This window comes from Macrotis lagotis, chromosome 1 (assembly GCF_037893015.1).
Source record: "Macrotis lagotis isolate mMagLag1 chromosome 1, bilby.v1.9.chrom.fasta, whole genome shotgun sequence".
Classification (NCBI taxonomy): Eukaryota; Metazoa; Chordata; class Mammalia; order Peramelemorphia; family Peramelidae; genus Macrotis; species Macrotis lagotis.
In genome coordinates this window covers 250767650-250788074 of record NC_133658.1, presented here as the reverse complement: position 1 = coordinate 250788074, position 20425 = coordinate 250767650, and the positions used below count along the sequence as shown (strand labels likewise).

The following is a 20425-nucleotide window of genomic DNA, read 5'->3' as shown; positions in this document are numbered from 1 at the left end:
AGACCATCTTTGCTGAACTCTCACAGGAAAATTAGAATCATTGGGGAAGGAAGGGGAGTCCAAGGGAGGTAAGCATGAGTTTAATAAAAGGAGTAAATTCTTCAGAGTCAGAAAGACCAAGCAATGAAATGGGTTGCTTTAGGAGGTAGTGAGTTCCTTGTCCCTGGAGTTCTTTGTTTAGAGACTAGATGTTGCACACAGGTTTCATGATTTGCATAGGGTTGAAACTGGTGTTTCCTGAAATCCCATCCAACTACAGGTCTAGAGGTTGTGATCTTTGTAAGGTTCATCATACCCAACCGCCTCAACAGTTCCTTATATGATGTGATATCCATACCCTCCACCAATTCAGTTGCCCTCCTATAGTTTGTCATTGTCTTCCTTAAAGTATAATCCCCCATGTTCTTTTCTAAATGCTCACAAACCATCTGTATTTGGGGAGGATTTAACATCTGGGGCTTGGAAGGAGCAATTCTTCTGGGATATGAGTTCAATAGTGAACAGAAGCATCCAGATGTTACTACTTGTTAAGAGCAGTTATCTGTCTGCAGGAATGGAGGCTTCTTAGCCAGGGTATGCACGATCATGCATGCTGACATCTCCGTTGAGTCCCCAGTTTGGCTCTTATTTCCCAGCAAACACTGGTCATTTTGTTTCCAGTAATACAAGTCCAGTGGCTAAACATGCCTGGATGCTGTGTCCAAGAAGTTACACCTTTGGCTTTGGCTATCCCTTCAGCACAAACACGGGTGCTCCCCTGTGTTGATCTAACAGCTTGACAGCTCTGTAGGTGGAGAGCTGGCAGGGGTCCAAGCCAAATTTTCTGTTTCTTCCTTTTAATATAAACAGTGCCTTTGATGTACTTGGGATTTCTTGAATGAACAAATGAACTTGTTTATGTAAAAAGACCCAGAAAAAATTTCCACTGCATAATTGCAGTTTGTTTTCCAGTGGTTTGGTGGTGCATCATTGGAGATGCTTTTCATAGAGTAAGAAGTTGCTTTCTATATAAAGGTCTAAGTACTCAGCAGTTTCTGGTATGTCACCCAGTCAGTCAGTCAATGAGCATTTGAGCTCTTACTATTATGAAGCTCTGTGAAGAGTTGCTATATTTACAAATGACTGAACCTTGGCTCCAGAGGCACTAAGTTGATTTCTTTGAAAGAAGAAACAATCTCAAATGTTCAAAGCCATTTTATGGCACTTTAGCAACCAGAAAACTAGTATCATAGACCCATAGAGAATATTGAAGTATAGAACATAGGATGTTAAAATAGGCAGAGCCCTAGAACACAGAACATTGCTTTCAGAGCTCCCAATGACCCTAGAACAGAGGTGGTTATATTATCAAATAAAAAAAAAATGATGTTTGACCTTAGAACACAGAACATAGATGTTAGAGAAGGAAGGAACCTTAGAACCCAGAACAACAGTGTTAGGGTTAAAAGGAACCTAAAGAGAAACAATATTAAAGTTGGAAGGGTTCATACAGATCATTTAAACCAATAACTCTTTTTTTGTAGATGAGGAAACAGACTGGGGGAAGGGATTTGTCTAAACTTCCATGACTTGTTCTAGGTATCAACATTTCAGATCTTCTCTAGTATAAACACAGCTGGATAAGTTGAAATTAGGACACTGATTTGTAAGTCCCTGTAACTGGGGTTGTTCAAATAAACTGTCAGGGAGCCTGTGGATAAGGAGATTGCTGCATTAGGTAGGGGAGGTTCCTTTCTGAGGTCCTTTATAGTTTAGGACTATATAATTCTGAAATTTTAATTGGCTTGTGTTTTACTAATGGGTGGTCCATCTTCCATTGCCCTAATAAGGACAAAGCTTCAGGGATGCAATATCATGCAGTATGGTGGTTCCTCACTGTTCCTCACAGTGGTTATTTCTTCCCAGTCCTTGAAATTTTTACAACTCAAATACCTTGCTTCTTAAAACCAGTTCTATTACTTCTCAGATGTGTGATTTTGTCATTTCCCTCTCTGGGCCTCAGTCTCCCAAGAGTAGCTAGGTGCACAGAGCACTGGGCCTGGAGTCAGGAAGACTCATCTTCATGAGCTCAAATGTAACCTGAGACACCGACTAGCTGTGGGATCCTGGACAAGTCAATTAACTCTTTTTGTCTCAGTTTCCTCATCTTCAAATGAGCTAGAGAAGGAGTTGGCAAACAACTTCAGTATCTTTACCAAGAAGCCCCCCAAAAGAGTCTTGAAAAGTTAGAAAGGATTGTAATGATTGAATAACAGAAATTGCTGTGAGTATGCTCACTATCCTTGATGCAATTCTCTGCCTGGAAAAGACTGAGTCACCTGTTTGAGATGTGATCATATGTAATGAAAGTACCTTGGAGAGACTTTGGAGCATTGATAGAAAATCTGGAAATGATTCTCTTCTGTGAAACACACAGTACACAGCAGCCATTCGAAGAATACTCTTTGACCTTTCCCCCACTTATGATTGATATAATTTGATGTCTTCTCTTCAATTGACTCCTTCTAGTTAAAGAGTAGCCCATGAAAACAGCCTTGGTCCTTAACCTCAGCATTTGTTCTTTTGTTTAGTTGAAAGAGATTAATCTGGAGGCTAAAATCTTGTGATTTTTGAAAGGTCAAGAGGAGCCACCCAAAAAATCTATTAATTCTCATGTTTTTCAGTCAGTCAAACATAGATATCCTAAGGACTGAGAAATAACCTTCAGGACTGAACCCAGGAGTAGCTGAGATGAGTACTCATCTGGCAAACATTTGAATGTGACTTTGTTATAGGACCTAGACTATGTTGATATTGAATTAAGTTTGAGTCCATTCTCCTCAGTGACTGGAATGGTATGGGGAGAATTGTGCCTCTGAAGTGGTGGGGGAATATGTTTGTACTGCTGTTCCTTCTATGTTTTTGAAGAAAATATCCTTCTGCAAAAAGTAATTAGTGTTAATTGGTTAAATGGAAGTGGAGCTCTAGTTGCTAGAAGGAGCAACATACCTAGAACAAGGACTTGAATTAATAGCATTAAAGAAGAGACACTAACCCTTCAGGGGTATCCCTGATGCCTTAGGGGAAGATGTAGCCTATTTCCCTTTTGAAGAATGATTCTTGAATAACTGGTTATATACAAAATATAATTTTCCTGCTTAGGAGGGCACTTACACGTATCTTCAAAGGTGTTGGAAAGGTCAAATGAAATAATAATTGTAAAGCCCTTCAAATGATGTCCAGGACATACGAAGTGCTTTGAAAATGTTAGTTGTTATTGTTGTTATTTCATGTTTAAGATGTTCCTTGAAGGAAATCAAGGAAAATTCTTTGAGGTAGAAATGAGGAAGAAGGACATTCTAGGCCTGGAGAAAACCAATGCAAATCCATGGAAGACAGGGATGAAAAGTCATGTGTTTTTAATAATAGGAATTGTTTTATTTATTGTCTTCAATACCTAGCAGAGTGACTGGCACATAGTAGGCACATGAATACTGATAAATAAATACTCCTTAAGAAGGTCAATTTGACTGAATCATAGAGAATGGAAAGGACTTATAAGAAGGCTGAAAATGTATGTTGGGCCTAGGTTGTGAATTATTTTAAAATAAATTTTTATGGAAATTTAAAGTTTGTGAAGTAATTTCCTCAAAATAATTTTGTGAGGTACATGATGTATTTATTGTTTCTACTGTTTTATAAAGGAGGAAACCAAGGCTTAGAGAGGGGCAATGAGTCATCCATAATCACTCTGCTTATCAGGGTTTTGCCCCTCCAGATGTAATATGCTTTCCATTCTATCACATTGCCTCTTTAAAACTTATGATTATCAAAGAATGGTGTGTAAAATCAGAAGCTCTAGAACTCAAGGAGAAGGAGAGTAAGAGGGAGATAGTATGTAGTGAGGCATTGGGTGGATAAGTGAGGGAATGACTATTGTAATGAATTTACTGTTGAGGACTCAAGAGTGAAACTTAGGGACATGAGACTTAATCTCTTGTCTATCTATAAGACAACAGGATCATAGATTCTAAGATTATTGAGTCATAGATGGAGAGTTAGAAGACTCCCTTTGTTTTACAGATAAAGATACTGAGTCTCAGTCACATATCCAAGGTCATACATTTACTAAATATCAGAGGTAGGATTTGAAAAGAGACCCTCCTACTTCTCAATTCTTCTTTTTTATTATAATCTTAACAAATATCATGAATTACAAGCATTTTAATAGCCAAAGATTAGAAAGGAGATTTATATGTATGTACATCTTACACTAAAGTGAATCAGAGACTATTGTGGGCTGAGGTGGTCAGAGAAGTTTTCCTGGAGGAGGTTTGATTCAGCTGATTTGGAGAAGAAAAATGGTGGGTTTGTCCAGAAGGAGGATTAGCTCAATAGCTGGAGGTGATGGGATCAGCAGTGAGGCCAGGATAACTGTGTTGATGGTTTAATTGAGAAAAGGAGGAGACCAGTTCTAAATGGTGGAGAAGGTTTGGGTCAGTTGTGTATACTAGAGCAACCAGGGGCATGCTGGGAAATATTAGTAGATGATGGACCAAGAGGAGATAGAGGTAGGTAGATTGAATCAAATACTCAGAATTCTGTTTATGGATCAGCTTCTGATTGCTTCTATCTGCCTTAGGGCTCAGTAGGCATGTGCTAACTGCTAATTAAAAGCTGAACCATTGTATTGTCCTTGAGAGAAAAAAGTGGGAAACTTGCCCTAAATAAATTAAGGTTTACTCTGGACATCCCAGTGAGGAAACCTGTAAAGCTGCAAAAAGGTGTGGTAACCAGGCAATTTGCCATTGCAGCTAACCACAAGGGTTAGCCAAGAGAACTAGCAAAAAGAACACAGAAAACCAAGAATCTGGCTTCAAATAAGCAAAAAAAAAGGCAAAGAGAATTTTGCCATGATCTATAAAGAGGAAAAATGTTTGTGTTTCAGCTAGAACCAAATCACACTTACATAAGCACCAAATACAAATTGGTCTCACTCCTAAAGGAAGAAGGAAAAATGGTGGGCAGAATTTGTCTCTCTAGGTTTTCAGGGAAAATGAAATGATCCTTTAAGAAAAGGGTGGGGGAAGTATTTCAAGGAGGAAACAGAAGAAAAGGCATAGAATAAAAACAGAATAAAAAGATGGCAAAGGGGAATTCTTACCTGGATCAGGAGGTTGCAAGTTGTATGTAGAGCAGAGAAAGGAGGAAAGTAAAAAGAGTACAATATTTGGAGAGTGGGGAGGGTCAGGGAATAAGCCTACTATATACTAGGCCCTGTCCTAGCACTTTATGCATATTTTCTCATTTGAGTCTCTCAACAATACTGTCAGATGTGTTATTTATTTCTTTTGTTTTTTCCTCCCAATTACATGCAAAGGTAATTTTCAACATTAATGTATTTGCAAGTTTATGAGTTCCACATTTTTCTACCACCCTTCCCTCCCTGCCTTGTCCCCATGGTGGCAAACAATCTGGTAAAAGTTGTCCATGTGCAATCACATTGAAAATATTTCCATATTAATCAGGAATTAAAGCTAAGGGGGAAGAAAAAACCATGAGAAAAAAAGAAAAAATGTAAAAGAAGTTTAAGAAAGTGAACATGGTATGTTTTGCTCTTCATTCAGACTTGGTAGGTTTTTACTCCATAAAAGGCTTCTCAGGGTTGTAAGAAATGGTATCAGTCAATCTCCCCCTCTAAGAATCAAAACTTAAACTGAGGTGAGCACCCTGTTTATTATGATTCTCACAAGAAGTGGGAAGAGAGCTTTTCCGAGTATCCACACCTTTACAGAACCAAGAGTAAGCTTATATATTATTAGTTCCATCCAACTCATTCCATCAGTCAGGATTGGTCCAGGTTCCTCCAGGTTTCAACTCTTTCTCCCCTCCCCTCTTATGAATTCCCTTTATATGTTCCCCCACCCTGGTCCTGTCTTCATATACATTGTATATTATTATAATGAACCTTAAGCTCCTTCTTGGCCAAAGATGTTAATATATATGAAGCTAATTAAGCTTATGCAGTGACTAAGGGCATGGTGATTGGGCCATGACTTAGTGAGTCCAATCTGGTCTTGTCTAGTTTGGATCTTCCAGTCCCAAAATTGGGGTCTCAGATAGTTTATCTTATAGCATAGGACAGTCTTAAGGCTTAACTCTTATTCAACTCCTTATTTGTCACTATCTGTGGAAGTCTAGAATGGGGTCCTATATTTTACAGGATTGTCTTTGATCTCTGAACTGTTGAAAGGAGCTGAGTCCATCCTGATTGATCCATCTCACAATGTTGTTGTTAATGTGTATATTGTTCTCCTGGTTCTCCTCACTTCACTCAGTATCAGTTCATGTACATCTTTCCAGGCGTTTTAGAAGTCCAACCCCTCATGATTTCTTCTAGGACAATAGTACTCCAAAACATTCATATATTATAACTTGTTTAGTCATTCCCCAATTGATGGGTACCACCTCAATTTCCAATTCTTTGCCACTACAAAAAGAGCTGCTATAAATATTTTTGAACATGTGGAACTTTTCCCTTTTTTTTATAATCTCTTTGGGATGTTGACCTAGTAGTAGTATTGCTGGATCAAAGGATGGGCACAGTTTTATTGCCCTTTGGGCATAATTCCAAATTGCTCTCCAGGATGGTTGGATTATTTCATAACTTCATCAACAATGCATTAGTGACTCAGTTTTTCCACATCTTCTCCAACATTGATCATTTTCCTTTTTTTGTCATTTTAGACTATCTGATAGGTGTGGAGTGGTACCTCAAAGTTGTTTTAATTTGCATTTCTTTAATCAATAATGATTTGGAGCATTTTTTATGACCATAGATATCTTCAATTCATTCTTCTGAAAACTGACTATTCATATCCTTTGACACTTTATCAGTTGGAAAATAGTTTGTATTCTTATGAATTTGACTCATATCTTTATATATTTTAGAAATGAATCTTTTTTTCACTGTGAAAATTGTTTCCCAGCTTTCTGAATTTCTGATTTTGTCTGTGCAAAAAACTTTTAAATTTAATGTAGTCGGGGCGGCTAGGTGGTGTAGTGGATAAAGCATTGGCCTTGGAGTCAGGAGTACCTGGGTTCAAATCCAGTCTCAGACACTTAATAATTACCTAGCTGTGTGGCCTTGGGCAAGCCACTTAACCCCATTTGCCTTGCAAAACCCTAAAATAAAAAAATAAATAAATAAATAAATGAATTTAATGTAGTCAAAACCATCCATTTTGCAATTTATAGTATTCTTTATCTCTTGATTGATCATAGACTTCTCCCCCCTCCATAGATCTGACAATTTCTTGTGCTATTTGATCAAATGTTATTATTAATTAAGTGTTATTATTAATCCCATTTGATAGTTAAGGAAACTGAGGCAGACAAATGTTAAGTGACTTGCCCAGGGTCACACAGCTAGAAAGGGTCTGAGGCAGACCCTGACTCTAAAAGTAAGGTATAGAATTCTTTCTCATTGAAGAGAGAACTTGAGAGTGTCAGGAGGAATCACTTCTTGTACCCCTAGAAGTAATAATATAGATCTACAAGTGCCACCAGGGAAACACTCAGCTAGTATTAGCCAGAGGAAGAAGAGACAACCATAGGATGGCTCCATGCTGTTGGATGCAAAGATAGCTGGAATGACAAAGAATTCTGGGATTCTCCCATCTATATATCCAGGACATTCTGGAAAGTCTTTCTGAGACCTGACAGCCTGACAAATATTATCTACTCTTAGAACCAGAGCTGGGGAAAATCCCTGGAGAGCATTTAGTGAAAGGCCAATGCAGGTTGAAGGAGAAATAATATTGTCATAGGACTGACTCTACTAGAGATTACCTGAAGAGTTGGAGGAATTACATAAGCACTCTAAGAAACAGATCAAATATCTGACCTAGAGACACAGTATGGGATTGACACAATTTGCCAGATTGAGTTCAATGAGGGCAGAGTTCAGTAGATTGTGTCTTTCTTATTTCGGACATTATGACTCTTTTAATTAATATAAGATTGCCTTGGCTTTACCATTTTGGGTCTACCGATCAGTTTATATATATGTATATATATATATATATATGTATATATATATATATGTATATATATATATATACATATATATATATATATACATATATATATTCCCTCAGTAGAAAGTAAACACTTTGAGAACAGGAACTATTTTGTCATTTGTCTTTGGATTCTCAATACTTAGTAGGCACTTTGCACATAATAGATTCCTTAATAAATACTTGTTGACTTGGCTTGGATTGTAGTGACAGGGACATTGGTGACTGGGCATCTTCTGGAGAACTCACTCTACCAAAAGCAGAACATTTGATAAAGTTATGAATTTTTTAAATTATAGTTTCATACTTAAAAATATGGAGGAAGGAGAACTGTTGCTCTGGACCTGTTTCTAGCCAACAAGGAAGAAGTGGCTACTCAAATAGGAATGTTGGCAGCAAATGATTGACTGCATCAGAGTTTGTGGAGAAGGGAATATGTGCTCTGTAGGACAGAGTGATATGAGGCATGCAAATACATTTATACATGTGGAATGAAATAAATTATATGCATATATACACATGTGCATGTATAAATATAATATTAAATACATGTATGCATACACAAGCACAGATATACATATGCATCTATATATACATGTAGGATAAAATAAATAAATGTATATACATACATACATACATATACACATATTTGTGAGAGAGCAATCTGATAGAGTGAAATCAAGAAGATTTGAATTGTTGCTTCTGTCATAGGTAGCTGTGTGAATATGGTCAAACCATTTAATTTCCCAAGCTGTCTAAGCAGTTTGTTTAAAATGGAAAGCTGGTGGAGTTAAGATGGCAGTGTGAAAGCAGGAATTCTTGTAAACTTGTTTCCCCCAAATCTCCAAAAATCATCAAATTATGACAATAGCCAAAATTTAGAGGGGCAGAACCCACAGAAGACTGAGTGATACAATTTCCCAGGCAACTTAGAAGATCCACAGGAAAGGTTTGTTTCACCAGGACTGGGGGTTGGAGAAAAGCTGCAGCTGCAGCCACAACACAGCCCAGGGATCACCAGGAACAGCTTGAAGAGGTGGTGAGAGAACTCTGCCTTAGCAGAGTGAGTGCAGAGCCAGTGCTGGCCTCAGAGCCGCCCTGCAGTGAGAACCTGCTGTAGTAATTGGGGAAGCCAACCTGCACATCCAGAGTGCATCCCACAGATGGTAAGGGGATTGGGGGAGACTGCAGAAATCTCTCTTCTCTCTCTGGGGCAGAACTCTGCTGTTGCCCACACTCAGACCAGGTTGAAGTTTGGACTTCCATACTATGATAGCCAAGCAGGGACTCTCCTCACAACTCCAGGACAGAGGGGAGGGCCTGTGGTCATCCACATATCAAAGCACAGTCAAGAAAGCAGTTAGAGCCTCTCATAAAACCTTGGAGAAATTAAGATCCCAGTGGGGTGTCCCAACCCCCCCCCCAAAAAAAAAGCCTTGGAAGTTCACTAAATCAGTCATAGGTTAAGGAAATGAGCAAACAAAACAAAAAGAAGAATTTGACCATAGAAAAATACTTTGATCCCATGGAAGATTCAGAAGATGACAAAATAGAAGCTTCTGTATCCAAAGCCTCTAAGAGAGAAATAGAAAATGGGCTCAGGCTATGGATGAGCTCAAAAAAAGACTTTGAAAAGCAATTAATAGAGGTAGAGGAAAAATTGGGAGGAGAAATAAAAGCAATGTAGATAAAACATGAAAACCAAATCAGCAGCTTGGTGAAAGAAATACAAAAAAATATTAAAGAAAATAATATGTTAAAAACAAATTTAGGCCAAATGGAAAAAAGTAACACAAATGGCAAATGAGGAGAAGAATGCCTTAAAAAACAGAATTGGTCAGCTGGAAAAGGAGATTAAAAAAGCTCTCTGAAGAAAATAACTCCTTCAAATGCAGAATAGAACTAAAAGAAACTGATGACTTTGTGAGAAATCAGAAAGAAATAAAACCATTTCAAAAAAGTCAAAAATTAGAAGAAAATGGGAAATATCTCATTGGAAAAACAACTGACCTTGAAAACAGATCCAGAAGAGATAATTTAAAATTTATTGGGATACCTGAAAGTCATGACCTAGAGAGCCTAGTCTTCATTTTTCAAGAAATAATTCAGCAAAATTGCCCCAAGATCCTAGAAGCAGAGAGTAAAATAAAAATTGAAGGAATTCATTGGTCACCTCCTGAAAGAGATCCAAAAAGAAAAACTTCCAGGAATATTATAGCCAAATTCCAAAAACTCTCAAGTCAAAGAGAAAATAGTAAAAGCTGCCAGAAACAAACAATTCAACTAACATGGCTCTATAGTCAGGATTACACAGGATCTGGCAGCATCTACATTAAGGGCTTCTAGGGTTTGGAATATGATATTCTGGAAGGCAAAAGGCAAAAGAGCTTGGTTTACAACCAAGAATCAACTACCCAACAAAACTGAACATCCTCTTTCAGGAGAAAAGATGAAATTTCCACAAAACAGGGGACTTTCAAACTTTCCTATTGAAGCAACCAGAGCTGAACAGAAAGTTTGACCTCCAAGTACAGGACTCAGGTGAACCATAGAGGGGGGTGAACAAGAAAGACCAAGTGTGAGGAACTTAATGATGTTGAACTGTTTGCATTCCTGCATGGGAAGAAGATAATGATAACTCATATAAACTTTCTCATTTATAAGAGCAGTTAGAAGGAGCATATATAGACAAGGCACAGGAAGGAGCTGAATATAATGGTATAATATAGTAAAAAGATGGAATCAATGGTTGATAAAGGAAAGTATTGGGAGAAAGAGAAAGGAGAGGAAGAAGGGGCTAAGATATTTCACATAAAATCCAGAAAAATCTTTTTCAATGGAGTGGAATGGAGGAAGGTGGGGGGGTGGAATGAGTGAGGCTTCATTTTCATCAGAAATGGCTCAGAGAGGAACTAACATACACACTTAATAGGGCATAGAAATCTATCTAACCCTAGAGAAAAATGAGAGGAAAGGGATGGGATAAGGGGGAACAGGGGGAAGGAAGGGGTAAATATGTGATAGAAGTGAGGGAAGATTGTGGGAGAGGGTACTCAGATACCATACATTTTTGAAGAGGGACAGGGTGAAAGGAGAGAGAGAGACTAGAATAAATGAGAGTGGGGAGGAATAGAGTGGAGGGAAATACAGCTAGTAATAGCAACTGTGGGAAAAATAATGAAGCAACTTCTTTGGTGGACATGATAAAGAAGGCAACTCATCCCAGAGACAGAGCCATTAGAATCTGAACACAGACTGAAGTACATTTTTTTTCTCTGTCACTATCCTTGAGATTTCTCATCTTCTTGGGTGGGGGAGAGGGGGGTTTATGTTTACTCTCACAACAAGATTATTGTAATAATATAAAATGAATAAACCAAAAAAAGAATAAAATGGAAAGCTATAGACCAGTAGGCAATCTGTTTTGAGGGAGTATGGGGAGACTTTCTATAATAGAAGTTTTCTATGCTATGTAATCATAGGAAAATCCCATGCCTATTTATATTTATCTGTGAGTGTGTGTGTGTGTGTGTTGGAGATTGAGAGCAGTAAATAGAATTGAGGGAGAGGAGCAGCATTTGTAGTATATTAGATAGAGAACTGACCTTGAATCCAGGAAGTCCTGGGTTCAAATCTCAATTCTAACATATACTTGTTTTGTGACCTGAGTAAGTCACTTAACTACTTGGTGTTCTCTGAGACTATACGTTACAGAGAACTGTCAGCCTGAATTTCTTCACCCAACTGCTTTCTGGCCTAATGAAATCATAGGGCCAGACTCTATTCAATTTCTTTCTCCTTTTGTGTCTCCATTTTTCTATCTCTGTTTTTCTCAACTAATAGAAACATACTCATATACATATATATACACACATATAAGATGTAAATATATGTATATATTAACTAAGATACAGGAATCTTTGTCCTCCTGGAAAGTTCTCTCAGCAGGAGCAAACATGAATTATTCCAATAACCTGAAATGCCAATATCATTAACAAAATCTTTTCCATTCCACAGCCTAAATGGTGAGTCTGTGTGGACACTGTAGAACCATGCTTGGTTTATGGAGTGGAAGAGCTGCCTGGATTCCCCAGCAGTAATTTCATCTTCCAAATATTTGCTCTTAAATGGGTTAATTGTTTTCCCCTAACCACACTGAAGCTGGCACCAGGGAATGTACAGTTAACCTTAACACACATTTTCCCAGGGAAGAGAGTCATCTATCACTGTGTTGAGGCCAGGCAGTGTGAGAAGAGGCATTAATAGCTTGCCAGCCCCATGACCTGTAGGGAGTAGGTCAGTTTAGCAGTCCCACCTAGGAGTCTGGTACACTCCTGTCTTAGGAACCCTATCTAGCATCAGTTCATTATTTTTCTGAGGTTTTAGAGCCAATCCTGCTATCAAGGAGGAAATCTATCTAGTTTCCTCAGTACTCTGTTTGGGTCAGGGGATAGGAATTAGACTTATTTCATGGATATAGGCAACTCTGAGATAAAGAAATTCCCTTCTCTGCAACTTTTAGTCTTGGAGGGCTGTCTAGACTACTCAGCAGTGAGTGACTTGCTCAGTCACACAGTCCATATGTGTTAGAAGAATAACTTAAATCCAGGTCCTCCTGGCTTCAAGACTAGCTCTCTGTCCTCTCCAGAAAGGAGCTCCCTGGGGGCAGCTAGGTGGCACAGTGGATAGAGCACCAGCCCTGGAGTCAGGACTACCTGAGTTCAAATCTGGCTTCAGACACTTAATAATTACCTGGCTGTGTGTGGCCTTGTACAAGCCACTTAACCCCACTGCCTTGCAAAAACCAAACAACAACAAAAAAAGAGCTCCCTATCAGACCATAGGAATGGGATACAATTCCATTGTGCTTTAAGAAATGACAAAGGGAAGTTTTAGAGACTAGAGACGCATAGGAAGATTTGTGTGAACTGAGGCAGAAGGAAGTAAATAGAATCAGGTAAACAATTTACATAATAACAATAGACTTGGTAAAGACAACTCTAAATTTTTTTTCTTTTTTTCTTTTTGTACTCTAAAACTCTTAAGATCTCTCATCAAAGCAGTGATCAATCAGGACTCCAGAGAACACATGATGAAACATGCCACCTACTTCTTGGCAGAGAGGTGATGGACTGAAGATGCAGACTGAAGCATATATGTAAATATAATATAACACATGTGCTTGCACATATTTGGACTATATATAATATAACATTTCTATATGGGTTATATGTATAATATATATAATATTTCTACTAGTATATGATATACACTTGAACATGAAGAATGCAGAAGTTTGATTTGGTTAATTATATACATTTATATACATTCTATATACATTTTATATACATTATATACATTCTTTTTTTTCAATGGGGAAGATGTAAAATTGGGAAATAAGGTAGGTTCTGTTTATTAAAAACAATTTAACTATTAAGAAAAAAAGAAAAAACACATCTATTTTAATAGTACTATAAAATTTGAATTTTTTTTACCTCATTTGATCTCACAACAAACCTGTTTGTTGGGTTCTCTTATTATCCCTATAATATAACAGATGAAGGAATTGAGGATCACAGAGGATCAGGTGTTTCAGGGTGGCACAGTTTCTGAAGCAATAGTCAAAACTATTTTTTTTGACTTGAGTCTAATGTCTTAATGCCCTTGGTCATATTGGGCAGAGCTTTGGGAGAATGCCAGGTAAATCTTGTATGAGTAGCTGCTTTGTAATACTGGCAACCCCAGACCCATTAAGGTTGATGGAAAGAGCCCTGGATTTGGAGTCAAAAGACCTGACTTTAAATTCTGACTTTACTACATATGGCTTGATTGGGCAAATCATTTCATTTTTCTAGATTTCCTAAAACCAAGTGGCTTAGTTTTAAAAATCATTTCCAGCTTTAAATCTCAGGACCACAGTTTTCTCATTTGTAAAATAGGGATAGAAATGCTTGCCATCCTTCTGTCTGGATTGTTGTCTAGAAAGTTCTTGGTAAACCATAGAGTTCTGTGGAAGCAAGAATTGTCATTAGAGAAGAAGCCCAGAGAGAAGAAGTCGCTTACTCAGGAGCAAGTGGATTTTAACCCAGGTCTCCCAACTCCTAGACTCTGCTCTTTTCCTTTCTGTGGGTGAGAATGACTGAGTATAGAGGAAGAGAGGAAAAGAGATCCTCAGTTTCCCCATCTGTGATCTGAGGGGGATTGGATGAGGTGATCTCTAAAGTGCTTTCCACCTCTAAGTCCTATGAAAATCTCAGAATTAAATGAGTACCCCCCCAACCCCAGTTCAAATTGTTGCTTCTTTGGACTTTTCCCTATTTTCTTCCCATATTTAGCTTCCCAACTTGAACATGACCATTCAGGCTCTTGATTAAAACCTATCTTCTGTGAGAGGCATTTCCTGGTCCCACTGGCCACTGGTGCCTTCCCCTCTAAGATAACCTTCTACTTAACTCAGTATTCTATCTTGTATGTACCAAGATGTTTCCATGTGATCTTCATTAAAGTGCAAGCCTCTTGTGGGCAGGGACTGCTGTTACCTGTCTTTATATCACCAGCACTTAGAACCACCTCTGGCAGATTTTAAAATTAATAAATTGATTGTCTTCTGGGGACCAAAGTTTGTTCCTAGGTTCTATACACCTGTGGAGCCTCCAACCCTGTTATTCTTCTTGGGCAGCATGGAGGATGCCATTTGGAATTGGCCACTGAGTGAAGGCAACCAAGGCACACCTTATACTTGGGTTCAAGGTCGAGCTCTGCTACTTATGTGTGAATGTAACCAAGTCACACTTTATACCTCAGTTTCTTAATCTGTCAAATGGGGTTAGTCATTCATGACAGCATAGTATGGTTGGAAAATTGCCAGATTTGGTGTCAATAAAGCCCATAGCCATATTAATCTTTCTGGGCCTCAACTTTCTCAACTGTAACATGATAATGTAAAAGGAGCTAGAACTGGAGTTAGGAAGACCTGGTTTTAAATTCTTCTGATACTTATTAGCTATTTGCCCCTCTGAACTTTAGCTTTCTTATCTTAATATGGAGTTAATAATAACACCAACCATACAAGTTTGTATAAGGCTCAAATAAGAACATGTATTTGTAACCCTTTGCAAATGTTAAAATTTACCCCAAGAGATTGTTATGAGACTCAAATGTAATGATATAGGTAAAATATTTTTCAAATTTATAATATAAATATATTTCCACCAATTATATGTTAAAACAATTTTCAACATTTTAAAAAAGTTTTGAGTCCCAAATTCTATTCCTCTTTCCTTCTTGTCTCATCTCTCCTCCCTGAGACAGTAGCATTCAGAAATAGCTTATATATGTATAAGCTTGCAGAATATTTCCATATAAGTCATTTTGTACAAGAAGATGAATAAAAGAAAAGGTATGAGTGACAGTGAAAAGTAGTATGCTTTAGTATGTATTGAAGCAATAGCTGTAAATTTCAAAGTTCTATAAAAATATTAGCTGTTGTTACTGACCTTACATGTCATCTATCATTAACTACTCAAAAGTCTATGGTCAGGAAAACACTTTGTAAACTATAAAATAAGAAGGTCAAAATGATAAAAAATGTAAGGAACTATTATTATTATTTAAGAAATGTTTCATTTCTTTCTGCTTGGACAGAGGAGACTAGTGGGATCAATTAATAAGCATTTGTTAAATATCCACTTTATATTAGACTCTTTACATAGTTCCTGCCTTCAGGTAGCTTATAGGTTGATGTAAAGACCAGAATATCTGAGATGGAACCTGGATGTTCCTCTTTGCCAGTGATTCTTCCTAAGATCTTGGGTAAGCTCTTTTGCCTTTTCAACTGCCTCAGATTTTTTAGTTCTAATATGGGGATGCTGCTGTGTCTTCTGCAAACTCAAGAAGTCTGTTTGTTGGACATTTCTAATGATGTAATCACTGTAATTACTAGGAGTATAGAATCTGATGTGATCTCAGAACAGAGACTATCAAGCCTGGGGAGGGACCTTGGAATATAGATTGTCTTTGCATCCTCAGCATTGAATATACACTTAACAGATGTTCATTGAATTGAATTGACTTCAGTGGAAAGGTTAGAGCTGGAAGGGACCCTAGAGGCCATCTAGAAACCAACTTGTTACTTTCCAGAAGGCTGGCACTGTGCAAAGGCAAAAAATGTTGGCATCTGGTGGGAGGATGATGAGAGATGTCCCATAATGAGACGAGATGAATTCAGTTTTTGAACTTGGATTCCTTAGGAGAGATGCTGGATTGCTGGCACCAGCAGATGCCTAAAGAAATGAAGGTCTCCCTGCCAAAAACAATGTTTTCCCCTTCGAAAGAGCTGGTAATTAACTGCTATTCCCTGGTAATTACCTGGCAGCATCCTCTGGGCATGTACAAGTGAATTCTCCCCTGACTGAGCTTGGGCAGCTCCCCCAGTTCCCCATCAGCCCTGCTAAAGCTGAAGGCTTTCCTTCAATTTTCAAGGGAATTGAATCTCAAGGTCAGAGTGTGTGTGTGTGTGTGTGTGTGTGTGTGTGTGTGTGTGTGTGTGTGTGTGTGTGTGTGTGTGTGTGTGTATTTGTGTGTGTGTGTGTGTGTGTGAGAGAGAGAGAGAGAGAGAGAGAGAGAGAGAGAGAGAGAGAGAGAGAGAGAGAGAGAGAGAGAGAGAGAGAGAGAGAGAGATCAAGTTTCTCTTGTCTTTCTACCCAAAATGCAAGCTTCTACCCCTTGGGGACTTTTGGCTAAACACCAGAGAACAGGGGTAGGATACAGTGTGTGACAGCAGAAATCTCCATTTACCTTTTATCTCTGTCTCCGTGCCTCTGCCTTGGCTCTCTATGTATTTTGGACTTTTCCTCCATTTATTATTCTTTATTTATTGTTCTCTGTTTCTTCTTTTTTTGTCTCTATCTTTCTATTTTTATCTTTGTCTTTCATTAATTCATTCAACAAACTTATCATTCATTATGATGTACTACACTGAACCCTCAAAAAGGTACCCAGCATATTAAGTTTCTCACCCTCACAGAGCTTACAGTCTTGTAGGAAAAACTAGAGCAAAAGTACATAGTAAAAACATAAAAAAGAATTGATAAATATCTGAAAAGTACAGAAAACCATGAAAGGTCTTCCTTTACTTTTATTATTCTCTCCTGTCTTTGTCTTTATTTCTCAGTCTGTCTCTTCTTTTCAGTCTTCCACTTTGTCTCCCTTGGCTTTTCTGTCTTTCACTCACTCAATTAGAAGTCTTTGTCTGGTTTTTTTTCCTCTCCTTATATTTTTGGCACTCTTTCTTCACTGCCTATTCCTGTCACTTTCTCCATTTTCTGCTTTTCCCCTTTATCTCTTGGAATAACTATTTTAATTTTCAGACATGGTTGATTCCTGTTGCCTTCATTAATTCTTTGTGTTTTTTGACTCCTCTGCCTCTCTTTCCCTCAGAAGGCTATTTCATCTAGTAAAAGATAAACCTTTTGAGATCAGAGTATGCTTTATTTTTGTCTCTGTGTCCTTAGTATTTAGGACAATGTTTGGTTCATAGTTAATGCTCAATAAGGATTTATTGAATTTTATTCTCATCGTCTCTCTCTATCCTTCCTTCCTTCCTTCCTTCCTTCCTTCCTTCCTTCCTTCCTTCCTTCCTTCCTTCCTTCCTTCCTTCCGTCCTCTCTTTTTCTTTCTTTCCTTTCCTTTTCCTTGTGGTTCTGTTACTGTCTCATTTCTTTCTCCCTGACTTTGTTACTTTGTCTCTCACTTTAGATCATAAAGTAACTCTCTCTTTTAGAGGTAAAGAAACAAGATGCTCAGAAAGAGGAAGTGATGTAATTGGGGGGGATAACATTGAAACTGAAATCAGAGGACCTGGATTAAAGTTCTACTTTTATCAGGCTACTTAAGTGACTTTGATCAAATCAGTTAACCAGCCTCTCAGGGTTTATGGTTGCTCATCTGCAAAATGAGAAGGTTGGATGAGTATCTAGTCGCTAGATGGCTTTCAAAATCCTTTCTGTGTTTAAGTGTTTTTTATGCCTTCTCTTCCAGCAGCTTCGTCTGGTCTCTTGCTTACCCTTTTCTCAGGTACTAAATGAGAAATCTTAATCTCAGATTCTTGAATGGTTGACCAGCCGAGGCTTATTCTCCAAAGAAACTCACAATGAGGGATTTGTTCCTAGTCTCCCTTCCACCCTCAAAATGGCAGGATTTGTTTGGGCGCAAATGTAATTAATCCGAATTCAGTAAACACCTTATGTCACAAATTGTAATAACCTTTTTGCGATTAGATGTTGCAGATGGTTTCTGTGTACAAAATATTGACAGTGCTGTTTCCAACAGCGTATGGCCAAGAGGAAACAGAAATTCAGATTCAGGGGGTAAGATTATCTCTTCATGAGCTGTGTTCTCCCATTTCAAATTCCCCTTTAGACCTGTCTGTAGACTTTGAGCAAGCTGTAACATTAATAGTAATGATGATGATGATGATGATAAAAATTGACATTTATTAGCAATTTATAGAATACAAGGCACTTTCTTATAAAAATCCTCTGAGTACAAGTGTTTTATCTCTATTTTGCAAATGGGGAAACTGAGTCTCTAAGAGGAAGACTGACTTGCCCCAAATCCCATGGTTAGTGAGTCAGAACCTGAGCTCAAATTCCAGTTTTCTGACAGATACAAAACAGGGCATGGGGGTGGGGGTTAGGCAAAACTTAGTATGTATAACATCTAGGGGTCTTAAGTAGATCAGTTTCAATATAAGTCAAATGAATAACATGGCTGCATTTTTTAAAAGCAGAGATGTTTTTAGGTTACATTAACAGAAACATAGCATCTAAAATTCAAAAACTTATTGTGGTGTCTTATCATAATGTATCAGTGACTCCAGATTTTCAGACTGTCACCAGAGTGCATGTCCTTCAAGTTGGAGAGACTTTGAGTAGTCTATGGTACAGTATAAATAACACCAGCTCTTGATTCATAAGTCGTTTATTTGTCCAATCATTTCTGACTCTTTGTGATCCTATGATCCTTCTGTCCTACACTATCTCTCAAAATCTGTCCAAGTTCATATTTGTTGTTTCCATGATGTTATCTATCCATCTTATCCTTTGTTTCTGTCCCCTTCTTTTGCCTTCAATCCTTCCCAACATCAGGGTCTTTTCCAATGAATCCTGTCTTTTGATTATGTGGTCAAAGCATTTAAACTTCAATTTTAGTAATTGGCCTTCTAGTGGATAGTCTCAATTAATTGTTTTAACTATTGTCTCATTTGACCTCCTGTATGAGGGACTCTCAAAAATCTGAATTTGAAAATGTGGACTCTGTGGCCCTCAACTTTCCTTAGAGTTAGTCATATATTAATTTTTAGGTGTTTTTTTTTTGCAAGTCAAATGGGGTTAAGTGGCTTGCCCAAGACCACACAGCTAGTCAATTATTAAGTGTCTGAGGCCGGATTTGAACTCAGGTACTCCTGACTCCAAGGTTAGTGCTCTATCCATTGTGCCACCTAGCTGCCCCCATGTATTATTACTGGAAAAAATCATAGCTTTGGCTACTGCATGGACTTTTGTTGGCACAGTGATGTCTCTCTCTCTCTCTCTTCTTTTTTTTTTGGTATGCTGTCTAGATTTACCATGGCTTTCCTTCCAAGGAGCAAACATCTTTTATTTTCATATCTGCAGTACTGTCTGCAGTGATCTTTGATTCCAAGAATATAAAATCTGATACTGCTTCCATTTCTTTTTCCTCTATTTGCCAGTAAATGATAAGACAAGTTGCCAAGATCTTAGTTGGTTTTTTTTTTTTTGCGTGTGTTAAACTTCAAGCCAGCTTTTATATTCTCCTCTTTCACCTTCAGTAAGAGGCTTTTTAATTCTTCTTCACTTTTTGCTATCCGAGTGGTATTGTCTTGTATAATTGAGATTGTTGATATTTCTCCCAACAACCTCTTTGATGTTTCCTCTGTATAAACCTGGAAAAGTCTCTTAATGTCCATTTATCATCTGTAAAATGAGAGGACTGGATTAGATAGTTTCGGGTCTGTGATTTTTTCTCAGTGATGGATAATATGTTGTCTGAGAACTTGTCTAGCTAATTTGGAAAGGTTCATTATTAGGCTGATTTCAGGGTGATAAATATTTCAATTCATCAAGATCATTCACTAAGTTTTTGAGAGGCTGTGACTTGTTTTGGAAGAGACAGAGCCCCACAACAAAAAGGTCATAGATCCTTGAAGTAAAAAAAAACAACTTCTGAACACATAAGAGCTGATAGCAAAACCATAACTAGTGTAGGGCTAATGGGGCTTTGACTCAGAGTGCCGATATAGGTAGGGGCCACTTTCATCTTGGGAAATTTAATCACAAGCCTTGCCT

General features: G+C 37.9%; 1 long non-coding RNA gene across 1 annotated transcript in view; it reads left to right on the top strand.

Moving 5' to 3' along the window:
- LOC141515830 (uncharacterized) overlaps positions 1–20425 on the top strand; it is an 86587-nt gene that overhangs the window by 28581 nt on the left and 37581 nt on the right. Inside the window, exon 2 of the long non-coding RNA XR_012476560.1 lies at positions 13104–13215. This is a non-coding gene — a long non-coding RNA (uncharacterized LOC141515830). The remainder of the gene's footprint in view (positions 1–13103; positions 13216–20425) is intronic.